We start from the raw sequence: 12,995 nt of genomic DNA, 5'->3' as shown, positions 1-12,995 counted from the left end.
ATTTATGTGATTCATTATTTTTGTGTGTCGTTTGCTTTCTGTTTTTTTTTTTTTTTTTGCTTCCTTCATTTGGACACAATCCAGGTAAATAAACGGCAATAAGAAAGCAAACAAGCATTTAATTTATCTGCTTCCCCTAAAGACACACATTTTGCGTTCTCCATTTCTTCGTTATCTGTGCTGTTTTTCTCTCTGTCTCGGTCTTGCTCTCTCTCTCTCTCTCTCACTCACACACACACACACACACACACACACACACACACACACACACACACACCTGAACACATTAAGCCTTCACAAAACTGAGTAGACATCTTGTAATTTTTCAGTATTTTTCTTTTTCTCTCCCTCCTCCACTCTCGCACGTATGCCTTGAGGGACCAAGGCACATATGCTCCCAAATAGATTTTAATTATGATCTCACACTTTGTCTGGGGTCTGTGATTAATAACAGAGAAATCAGGCCCTAATTGTTTGTGCATGAGGAGAAGCATGTTGGAGATGGAGAAGGGAAGGGAGGGGATGCTGTCCACTGTGAGTGCTCGCCCAGGGGGTCTGCTCTGCATCGTGTTCCTGTGGAAATTGGATTTGTTAGCAGCCGCGATGCACAAAGCTGCATCCCTCTGGCACCACCCCATCATGTTTTTATCAGCAGGAAATGATGTAGGTGCACCACTTCTCAATAAAGCCCCCCATCTTTTATTTACTCATTTATAGAGAAGGCTAGAGCAGACGGCCAGCAGGAAGAGAAGGAAGGAAGGAAGGAGGGGTAGGATGGAAGAACAGGAAAGGAGGATGGTTGAGGAGAAGAGAGCAAGTAGAGATTAGATAAAGATGAAGACAGCAGATGATCTGGAAATGAGACCAAATGAGAAAAGAAAAATAAGTTCCTGTTTTCTTAGGAACCTGGAGCGTGGACAAGCTGAGGACTCCCTGGACCTGATGCCAACCCATCACAGGACACATTTACACACTACAGTCAGATACATGTCTTTGGACTGAGGGAGGAAACTGGAGCACGTATGCAGGAAGCAGGAACCAAACCCTTAACCCACAGAGGTGTGAGTGAAAGCCACTGATGTCTGGTGTCCAGGAGATAATATTAAAATAAAACTTGCTATTTATCTGTTTTAAAATATCGTTGTTAACAACTACAAAAGTGTTGATTGATATTCATTATTGAGGATTTCATTTGACTTCTGCAGGCGTTGATTATTTGGCAAATTCAGCTTGGTTTTAATAACACATCATTTAATGAGTTATTTTTGACTCATTGTCAAAACACAAGAGTTCAAGAGAAGAAAAGAATAATGAACGACAGGGAAAATAAACAAGCCTATCATTGTCAGATTGACAGTTCTGTTCATGTTGTAGCTGTCAGAACCCTGTGCCGTCCCAGCGTGCCTCTCGACAGGAAGTACACACCGCAGAGAAAAGCCACTGGTGCTGAGAAAGCAACCCGAGGCTGAAACACGCTCTGCCACCGCCGCCGCCGCCGCTCGGTTCTCAGAGACTTTCAGCATCTCAGACCGCAGCAATATTACCAATACCAATAGTACCATTTTTACCACAATATTACCAAAACATGAGACATCATCTAGCTTCATGACCATGAACAAAATTTTCTTGGGGCATTTCAGAGAGCAGAAATGGGTTTAAGATCAACATTTACTTTTGAAGATACAGACATTTTCTGTGAAAATATTGTACCTAGTAGGCAGACAGAAATACAGAAACAGAAATACTTCTGATACTCTACACATTCTTAAAGCTCCGAGCGTCTACTTTCACATGAGCTTCATATTAACACCACTGTGGAGTGAGATGTGACAAAGACGCTCAATCATCAACATAAACACAAGAAAAACAGGAAGAAGATTTCACTTACGCTTTCTAAAACTGATTCTAAAGAGAGCTCATACTGAACATCCTTTCAAACACAATCATTACTGTTTGTCTTTATACTGTACAATCATGGAAGCATAGTAATGATGTGTAAGTCCACTATCCGGTGTCTCAGAGAACAGGACGTTCTCTGTGACTCTGGTTTCTTCTCACGGCTTCCTCTCCATTTCATCTCCAGGAGTTTTTCCCATACCATGTTTGCCTCTGGCCACTGGAATTTAAACAGAAATCTACGTCTAAGCTTCCGGGAAGCTGCTCTGTGACCGTTCTATCACTAGACGTGCTTTACAAACTAAAACAGGTTGCAGCCATTGACGTCACCATTACATCAGAATTTTTTGAAGCTTAATAAAATTCAAAGTCAAACGTTAAAGCATGATGTCAGAAATCCCAAAGTGAGGCTGATACACAGGGGTAAAGATGTTAATCAGAACACCGGCAAAGGGACAGAAACACAATTTTCTTAAGCTACTAGATTGTATTTAACATCCCTTCAATTAGTTAGTACATCATTAAAAAAATTAAAGGGTTAATTCCCGTCCTTGTGCAAAGACTGTATGTAACTACTAATGTAATAAAAGAGAACATATGGAAAGCTATCACCTGTGTTTGTGTTAAACCTGAATCCCAAGATGACAAAAAGAAAGGAAATGATAAAGCTGGAGGCATCAGATACTAAAGTATCTAACAATAAGCTATTAAGAGAGGACCATTTTGGTTTTGAGGGGGACTCGGCCTGAAGCCTTCACAAACCCTCACACTCCTGGATGTGCTGCTCGAACCACATCAGTCAATGTTTGTTCAGTTCCTTTTTCCTGAATCAACTGATACAGCCAGCATTAACCAACAAATTCTTCTTGCACTGGCAGAAAAATAAATCAGTGTCAACATGACGACATTCGAGATTTCTGACTGCGTAATGTGTTCTGAGCTGCGACACCTGAGTATGAATATAATTTACATACCACTGTGTGTGTGTGTGTATGCGGTGCATTACTCTGTCAAACAGGTCATAGATCAATGACAGTAACAGTCTCAGTTCCTGCTGCTCAGAGAGAGACAGAGAGAAAAAGAAACTGCTTAATAAACCAGAAAGAAGGTTTCCCAGCACAGGAAAATAAAGATAGATACATTCTACCATCCCTAATAAAATAAGGTAAAAGACTGGTACAATTAAAAATTTAATTCAGACACTTTTACATAGATACAAAAAAAAGAGCTTTTCACACCAAAAATAGTTTCCTGGCTGATTGGAAACTTCGGGTAAACAGAATAATGGGTTGTGTCTGATTTCACTCACTCGTTCACTCACTCATTTTCTACCGCTTATCCGAACTACCTCGGGTCACAGGGAGCCTCAGGCGTCATTGGGCATCAAGGCAGGATACACCCTGGACGGAGTGCCAACCCATCGCAGGGCACACACACACTCTCATTCACTCACGCAATCACACACTACGGACAATTTTTCCAGAGATGCCAATCAACCTACCATGCATGTCTTTGGACCTGGGAGGAAACCGGAGTACCCGGAGGAAACCCCCACGGCACGGGGAGAACATGCAAACTCCACACACACAAGGCGGAGGCGGGAATCGAACCCCCAACCCTGGAGGTGTGAGGCGAACGTGCTAACCACTAAGCCACCGTGCCCCCCCCGTCTGATTTCACACTGTTCTAATTCACCCAGTGTTAGCAATTAATCCTGACTGTTTATCATCTGACCTTTCAACACTGTACATTACTGAACCCTGGATTAATGTTAGTAATATATTTGTATATATTACAGCATTGAGAACCATGATTGGATAAATACAGCATGCACACACTTTAGATAACGACTTGTCCCTTGCTTTCACGTGAAGTTTGCAGCACTGCTCACTCATAACCCCAGTGAAAAAGCTGTGCTAACCTCGCTTATTTAGTGTGAAATGTTCATCTACCCGCGATTACAGTTTTTTTGGATTGCTTAAGCACGATTTTCAAAACAGGGCCCGTGTTTTCAAAACACTACACACAATTAGCACAACACTACAGATCCCTTGCATAATTAAACACTCTTGTAAAAACTATACACTTCTGTTTAAAAACCACACTTTGTTACCATATGAAACACACACGTTTCACATTACTATACTCTGTTTGCATGAGTTACACTCTGCTGTGATAAACCTAAAACACTTTTAGCACTTCTACTTCCCTATGATTAGAGTAGGCTACCATCAATAAAGTACAAATATAATGTAAATTCACCAAACACTACACAAGACCAATGTTGCAGACTGAAGAAACTCATTTGTCAACACACCCAAAATGTTGACATGGAGATTCATAATACTGTAACAAAATGTCACTTTACGTATTGTACTGTAAGTTTACTGAAAAAAAAAAACAAACAAAAAAACTAGACATTGTCTCTTCGCCTAGCTGGATCTGGCCAGAGAATTATCAACATCGCAGGCAACGTTGTCATTAGCAAGACACCTTGGAAAGAAACGTCTTGAATGACGAATCCATCCTTGCATTGCTCCATCTGGTCACAGGCCTCCTCCATGGCTTGGATGAGGGGTACATCAGCCTGGAGACGGAGATCATACCTTCCACCGCCATGCCGAGAAAAACTCTTCTATTGGGTTGAGGAATGGAGAGTATGGTGGAAGATATAGGACGGTGAAATGTGGATGTTGCTGAAACCAGTTCTGTACCAGAGAAGAGCGGTGGAAAGACACATTGTCCCAGACAACAATGTATTGCATATGATCGATTTGATTTGCTGCTGTTATGTTGTGCAATTGGTCCAAGAATGTAAGTATGAGTGCTGTGTTGTAAGGGCCCATATGGGCATGGCGGTGGAGGACCCCATTCTGTGTAATGGCTGTACAGAGTGTTATATTACCCCCACGTTGCCCTGGGACATTGAGTATAGCCCTGTGGCCAATGATGTTTCCTCCCCTCCTTCGTGTTCTTGTCAGGTTGAACCTTGCCTCATCTACGTAAATGAACTCATGCTGGATCTCCTCTCCATCCATTCGTAAAACTCTCTGAAGAACAGTGTCATGCAAAATTGTGTAGTTCAGCATAGATCTAGTATTCATATTACAGTACAGTAAAATATTATGAGACAGTATGCAAGAACACACTGCTAAAGTGAATACATACCTCTGCATAATCATGCCGCAGTCGTTTCACCCTTTCGGAATTATGCTCGAAAGGCACTCGATAAATTTGCTTCATTTGAATATGTATATTTTGTAGGATGCGTGCCAGTGTTGATGTTGAGACCTGATGGATATCGTTGAAACTGGTGTGGTTATTGACAATGTTAGCTTGGAGCTGATTGAGTGTTATACTGTAGCATTTTTGGCCAAAACCATGTTTACTATCTCCCTCTCTTGCTGTTCTGTGAACATAGGAGGCCTTCCCCCTTGTCGTTCCTGACCCTCAATCCTATGTAGGAAAAAGAAAAAAAAAACAGTATACAATAGTACAGTAATTTCACAGGAAAAGGTAACAGAAGTGCTGATAATGCATTGAATACAGTACTGTAAGCAGTTACTGAAACCGTGCAGATGTTTTTGATATGATATTTTTACAATACCTATTTTCCAGTCGAAATGTTCTTATCACACTTGCCACTGTGTATCGGCTTAGATTTGGCTGTACTCGCAGTCCAGCCTCCCTCAGCGCCATGTTGACAACATAACCAGTGTTGCGCGGATCTCATTTGTCAGATTCGGTCCTCTTTTAGCACCTTCTTGTCTTCCTCTACCTCTACCATGGCCTCCATCTCTTCCTCTTTTGATTCCTCCCCTTCTTCTTCCTCCTCCTCCCCTTCCTCTTCCTCCTTGTCCTCCTCCTCCTCCTTGTCCTCCACGTCTTACTCTTTCTCTGACACTTTCCATTGTGCTTGAAGACCAATGAACTCACCTGCTGCTTTTTATAGTGCTTACACACCTGATTGGTGTGTCTACAATTAAGCAATCAAGTGTTTGCACACCTGATGACTGTGTTGAACCGATTGGTTGGACGGTGCAGTAATTTGACAGTCAGTGCTTTGGTATTGCAAGGAAGTGACTTCATGATAGATTTTTGTGTGTAATGTATGTTAAGTGTGTTTAGTGTTTTGCAAATCACTGTGTGTAGAGTTTTGCAACAAGTGTGAGGTTGACAATGTGCTTATAGTTGTGCAAATATGGGCTGATGTTTTGCCTCTTGAGTGTAAGGTTTTGCTAATAGTGTACTACTTTTAATTTTAGTGTGTAAGCAATCCAAAAAAACTGTAAAAACAGGGATTAGAACGACAGCACAGTCTGAAAAGCTTTAATATATCACAAAATCATGTGATCGTTGTGAAACTAATCATGGTGCTGATGTTATACGTATCATATTAAACCAGCTACTGCTCACTTTTTTAAAAGGATCAACTAAGGTTAAGATCATCTCTCCAGAGGGCTCCGATTTGCTAGAAGACCAAGACACAGCTCTCTGCGTGACCTCCGATATTTTCATTACGATTTTATGAGGAAGTGTTCTGTAGGAGTCTGTAGGAGTTTGCAGGTTTTTGGAATTTTGAGCTAGAGACTAGGGAGAGAAGCTGTGGAGAGGAAATGTGCAAGTGTTCTAAGTGAAAACGAGACTGATGAAGGCCATCGAGGCTGATGCAGGGACTAGATAACAGTTTTAAGAGTATATAGATAACGATTTTCTTCTCTCAAAGATTTGTGTGTGATTTTATGTGTTCACATTGCTATGGAAAATTATATTACAAAAAAGTGATGGGATGCTGAAAGAGATTTAGGGCAGAAATTGTGATGTCACAAGAACACCATTTGATTCAGTACCTACTGCATTTGATTCAGTTCCTACTGCATTTGATTTGGTTCCCACTGCATTCAATTCAGTTCCTACTGCATTTGATTCAGTGTCCTCTGCATTTGATTAGTTCCTACTGCATTTAACTCTGTTCCTACTGTATTTGATTCTATTCCTTTTGCATTTGACTCAGTTCCTACTACATTTGATTCAGTTCCTACTACCATTTGCATTATCTACAAATTTGCATTAACAACAAAGCACTATTAAACATTTAAACAATACTACAGTATTTAAAAGGAATAAAAAAAAACTGATTAAATTAAATGAAAAATTAAACAGATGCACTTAAATAATAACCAGTCTAATCTTAGAATAAATGGATTAGGTTTTTGTTCTGTGAGGTCCATGGAGTTCATGTTAGAGTTAAAAGTTTAAGAATTCCTGACTGTAAGTTAGAAAAGAAACTTTTCTACAGTCAACAGTCTTAAAGCTTGATGCCCGTGTGTTGATCAGAATCAGTGTCTTATGGGTTTTCTTGTGCGGTCTGAGCTGCACTCCGAGCCTCAGGAAGTTTGTGTGTGTGTGTGTGTGTGTGTGTGTGTGTTAAAGGTAGAGTTAGAAAGAGAGAGGTAATGGAATGAGATGAATGAGGAATTAGTCCCCAAAAATGCAAATTTGTATGAGTTCTCCAAGCCAGTACCAATGGAGTGTATACGAGCATGGGTGGCATTAGTGCTCAGTGCGTTCCTTAAGACTTCATGAAGAGGAAATGCAGCAACATTAGTCATTATCTATAAATTTTGTATGAGCTCGGGCTGGTGAGAGACATGCTAGGTGGCGTGTGATAATGAGGAACTCGGTCATTTGACGTCTTCATGGTGTTGCTTGGTGTGAGGCAGCGCTGTAGTGGCGGAGACAGCAGAGGCTGAGTGAGCTCTTTCTCCGCTTTAGGTCTCTCATCATCTTCCCAGCATGATCCCACTCATCCTCTCCTCTCTTCACTCCTCTCCTCCATCACAGCTGGCTCTTACCGCACGCTCGCCAATTCATAGACAGGATTAAGCATCATCACACGTCTGGCTTCTCCTGGCTTCTTCTCCAGTCTTCATTCCCTCTTCTCACACAATTTGTCCATGTTCTTGTGGTTAAGCTTCTCGGGCTTGCCTCGTTTTGGCCTGTGAATTGTTCCGTTTCAGAAGAACTATAACAAATCTTTTTTTTTTGTTCATGACAGGTTTGCAGCAGGTGCGTAATTAAAGGAGCGTACAGAGTATACAGTTTATTTTGTGCAGAACCGAGGGATCTGTCTCGGTGCTGACCTTCTACCCACGAACAAGACGAGTGTGTAATAGGAGCTGGCTAATAGAAAGGGAAGAAAGATCAAAAGGAATCCAGTACTGAACGTCGTTATCCTACAATCATTATCTGCACATTAAAGATCCTGCTTTGTAAATTATATATGGCGCATATGATAAAATAGACAGAGTTTTACGACATGATCAAAGTTTGGAGAAGCCGTAAAAGATTATGTATTCGAATAAAAGAAGGGAGCAGGAAGGGAGAAATGTATCTTATTAATTCCAAGGAATAGTTCATTCATTTCACATTACAATATGAAAGGCAGCCACACCACAGAACATATTGTAATTTTATTCTTAAATGTTGAGAAGCTAATTACTCTGACAAGGCGATTTCACCAGACACTTTGAAGGACTGTATTTCTCTCTCTCTTTCTCTCTCCCTCTCTCTCTCTCTCTCTCTCTCTCTCTCTCTCTCTCTCTCTCTCTCTATCCTTCTCGCCTTTCCAAAACCCAGATGAAAAGGATTTAAAGAGCAGTTGGTGGTAGACGTTTAATCCCCCTTAAACATTCTTAATATCTTCACAAGTGGGACTTCCTCTAAAAGAAAATACGAGTAGTTTTAAATCAGCTTTTACACACGAGACTCTGATTCCTGGTCTTAGGTGCATAGAAACTTGAGCTATCAAAACTCTCACCTTCTAAGTGGTATTAAGTTTGACTTAATTCTTTTAGAAAGAACACAGGGTTCTTTTTCTGTTGCATACCTTTACAGTAAAACGGCATGCGGTTAAATATCCTCAGATGAAATCTCTCAGTGACACTGCAGGCTAATGACATTTAGCCACTGGCTAAATGTCACGTTTAAACAGTTAAAAGAAAAAAACACAACATGTATTTATCCCTCCAGACCACGTGTGAACATGTCTCACGCAGCACTCTCACTTTCCCAAGGATCCCTGGCTGCATTTTGCATGAAATTCAGGAACAGGGCTCCAAAGGAACAAGGTTAAATGTTTTTTTCACAATTACATTAGTGGTAGAATGATTTATTTACAGTATTTCACAATTGCTAAGACACATTTCTTGAAACCTTCACCCATATTCTCAAAACTTTAAACACAAAACCCAGTCTTTAAAATAAATAAATAATTAATATTTTTTAATATAAATAAAAGTAAATAATTCACAACTCAGTACAGCAAATATATTGTATACTGTAAGTACTGCAAGTAATACAGTATTGAATTTCTGTATTTTCAGCATAAAAATAAAGTAAGCCTGAAGAACAAAGACAACTCTAAATGAAAAGCGTATTACACAAAATATTGTGCAATTGCAAAATCAAAGTCAATGAGAGATTCATTCTGCCTCAGCATCCCGTCTTCGTGCTGGGTCCGGCCAGAGGACTTCGTCCACATCACATGCAATGTTGTCCCTTCCTGGGCAACGGGGGAAGATCCCTCTCGTGTGCTGGATCCAGCCTTGACAACACTCCACACCTATGTCATCACAGGCCAATTCCATTGCCTGTAAAAGATATACCCTTGTATATGGGTTACGGTCATAGACCTTCCATCACCGCGCAGAGAAAAACTCTTCTATTGGGTTGAGGAAAGGGCTGTATGGTGGAAGGCAAACATTCACAAATTGCTGGTTGATGTTGAACCACTCACATATTCTGACACCACGGTGAAAGCTGGCATTGTCCCAAACCACAACATAGACAGGATGCACTGCCTGCTGATGATACTGCTGCTCACGTTCAAACAAAACATCCCAAAGACCACCCAGAAATGCAAAAAGATGGTCAGTATTATATGGCCCCAGGGTTGCATGATGGTGGAGAACACCCCCATTGCTTATGGCTTCACATAGAGTGACATTGCCACCACGCTGGCCAGGGACTTCCATAATGGCACGTTGGCCAATTATGTTCCAGCCTCTCCTTCTCCTCTTCACCAGATTGAACCCTGCTTCATCTACAAAAACATATTCATGGGGCCTTTCCATGGAATCCATTTAAACACCATCTAAATAAATAGTTTTGTAAGTGTTACAGAAAGACATACTTCTGCAAAAGTGTATATATATGCACTCCTGATTTACATACACTTCAATATAGCGCAGTTACAGTAACAGTATAGGACAATAACTGTAGGCTACAAACTTGTACTATTGTTTCCATCCATTGTGGTATCAACACTCAACGTACCTGGGCCACCTGTGTACTCTGAACTGGCTTATATTCTATACAACTGATTTGATCACACCATTAGAAACAAGTGTGTTCAATTTTGAGCTGTTGTGTGTAAACAATGACAGTTGTGTTGTAGTTGTGTTTAACTTTTGCCACATGTATTTACTGTACCATTTTGCAACACAGTACAAAATGTGTTTTAGTGAGTAAGAATGTGTTTAGAGTTTTGCAAAAAGAGTGAATGAAATTTGCAAACAGTGTCTTTACTACCTGTACTTGTTTAAGGTTTTGCCTACAAAGTGACTGATTCGACAAATGGGTTTAGGCCACAGAGCACTGGGTTCAGAGAATGGGGTTTAGTGTTTTAGCAATTGTAAAATACTGTAAGACAAAATTATTTATTAATTTATTTATTTTTCATTTATCAATAATTTACCTTCTGTCTTTTCTATCTATGAGTAACAGGAGTCCAGTGATTCTGACTCCTTCTGCTCTCCATCATCTGCCTGATCTATTCTGAGCCCTGTTTCTGGTTGGAGTCTCATCACTTGGAAGCTGCTGCTGTAGATGGACGACCTGGAGATACATGAGATTACTGTGGATCATACAGCTTACAGAAGAATCCATGAAGATGCAAGAGATATGAAGACACTCACTCACTCACTCACTCACTCACTCGCTCACTCATTTACTCACTCGCTCACTCATTTACTCACTCACTCACTCACTCACTCACTCACTCACTCACTCGCTCACTCATTTACTCACTCGCTCACTCATTTACTCACTCACTCACTCACTCACTCACTCACTCACTCTCTTATTAATTCACTCACTCATTCACTCACTCTCTTATTAATTCACTCACTCACTCACTCACTCACTCACTCGCTCACTCATTTACCCACTCACTCACTCACTCACTCACTCACTCACTCACTCACTCACTCACTCACTCGCTCACTCATTTACCCACTCACTCACTCACTCACTCACTCACTCTCTTATTAATTCACTCACTCACTCTCTTATTAATTCACTCACTCATTCACTCACTCTCTTATTAATTCACTCACTCACTCACTCACTCACTCTCTCTCTTATTAATTGACTCACTCACTCACTCACTCACTCACTCACTCACTCATTCTCTTATTAATTCACTCACTCACTTACCCACTCACTCACTCTCTTATTAACTCACTCACTCACTCACTCACTCACTCACTCACTCATTCACTCCCACACTCACTCACTCTCCTACTCACTCACTCACTCACTCACCCACTCACTCACTCCCACACTCACTCACTCTCCTACTCACTCACTCACTCACTCACCCACTCACTCACTCCCACACTCACTCACTCTCCTACTCACTCACTCACTCACTCACTCACTCCCACACTCACTCACTCACTCACTCACTCACTCACTCTCCTACTCACTCACTCACTTACCCACTCACTCACTCACTCACTCACTCACTCTCTTATTAATTCACTCACCCACTCACTCTCTTATTAATTCACTCACTCACTCACTCACTCTCCTTTTCACTCACTCATTCACTCACTCTCTTATTAATTCACTCACTCACTCACTCACTCACTCTCTTATTAATTCACTCACTCATTCACTCACTTTCTTATTAATTCACTCACTCACTCACTCACTCACTCACTCTCTTATTAATTCACTCACTCACTCACTCACTCACTCACTCACTTTCTTATTAATTCACTCACTCACTCTCCTACTCACTCACTCACCTACTCACTCTCTTATTAATTCACTCACTCATTCACTCACTTTCTTATTAATTCACTCACTCACTCACTCTCTTATTAATTCACTCACTCATTCACTCACTTTCTTATTAATTCACTCACTCACTCACTCTTATTAATTCATTCACTCACTCACTCACTCACTTACCCACTCACTCACTCACTCTCTTATTAATTCACTCACTCACTCTCCTACTCACTCACTAACTCACTCACTCACTCACTTTCTTATTAATTCACTCACTCACTTACCCACTCAGTCACTCTCTTATTAATTCACTCACTCACTCTCCTACTCACTCACTCACTCACTCTCCCACTCACTCACTCACTCACTCACTCACTCACTCACTCACTCACTCACTCACTCAACCAGTCACCCACTTACTCACAAATTCACCCACTCACTCACCCAATCAATCACTCTCTTATTAATTCACTCACTCACTCACTCACTCACTCACTCACTCACTTTCTTCTCGCTTATTTTCTCATTGCACTTTTATATTGAATGACTCATGGAGAAGGACGTTTCAAACTTTAAGACGTTAAATAGATTTACACATAAATGCAAAAATAATATGCTTTTTGTTAAAGGCTTTTATTTTAAAAGTACACTTTAATTACATTTTCCTGGTTTTATAAATGCTATAGATGCTGTAGATTTTTATGAACATGAAAGTCGTTTATCTGAAATATGGAGAGGTCGATGTGAAGGACGTGTGTGTGTGTGTGTGTGTGTGTGTGGCATTACAAACTATACATATTTGTAAATGGAAGTGTCTCCAACTTCAAACTGAGAATGAACCAACTCTACAGTTGCTTATTTATTAATATGCAGAAGGACATATCAGTGATTCATGTTACAATTTTTATCAACTTCTCTAAAGTTATCCAGTCATCTTCCTAATTCACCTTCCTAATACTCTGACTCCATGACTCCCAGTCCAGTCACACAGATGAAGCATCATGTCGGAGGTTTCGAGG

General features: G+C 40.6%; 1 long non-coding RNA gene across 1 annotated transcript; it reads left to right on the top strand.

Moving 5' to 3' along the window:
• Positions 1–908: 908 nt before the first annotated feature.
• On the top strand, positions 909–10,699 carry LOC132842878 (uncharacterized). Its single transcript, XR_009648081.1, has 3 exons — positions 909–1,059; positions 8,973–9,026; positions 10,684–10,699. It is a non-coding gene; the product is annotated as an uncharacterized LOC132842878 (long non-coding RNA).
• Positions 10,700–12,995: the final 2,296 nt, after the last annotated feature.

Source organism: Tachysurus vachellii, chromosome 1 (genome assembly GCF_030014155.1).
Source record: "Tachysurus vachellii isolate PV-2020 chromosome 1, HZAU_Pvac_v1, whole genome shotgun sequence".
Classification (NCBI taxonomy): domain Eukaryota; kingdom Metazoa; phylum Chordata; class Actinopteri; order Siluriformes; family Bagridae; genus Tachysurus; species Tachysurus vachellii.
The sequence above is the reverse complement of the archived record's forward strand: the minus strand, read 5'-3'. Positions and strand labels throughout refer to the sequence as shown.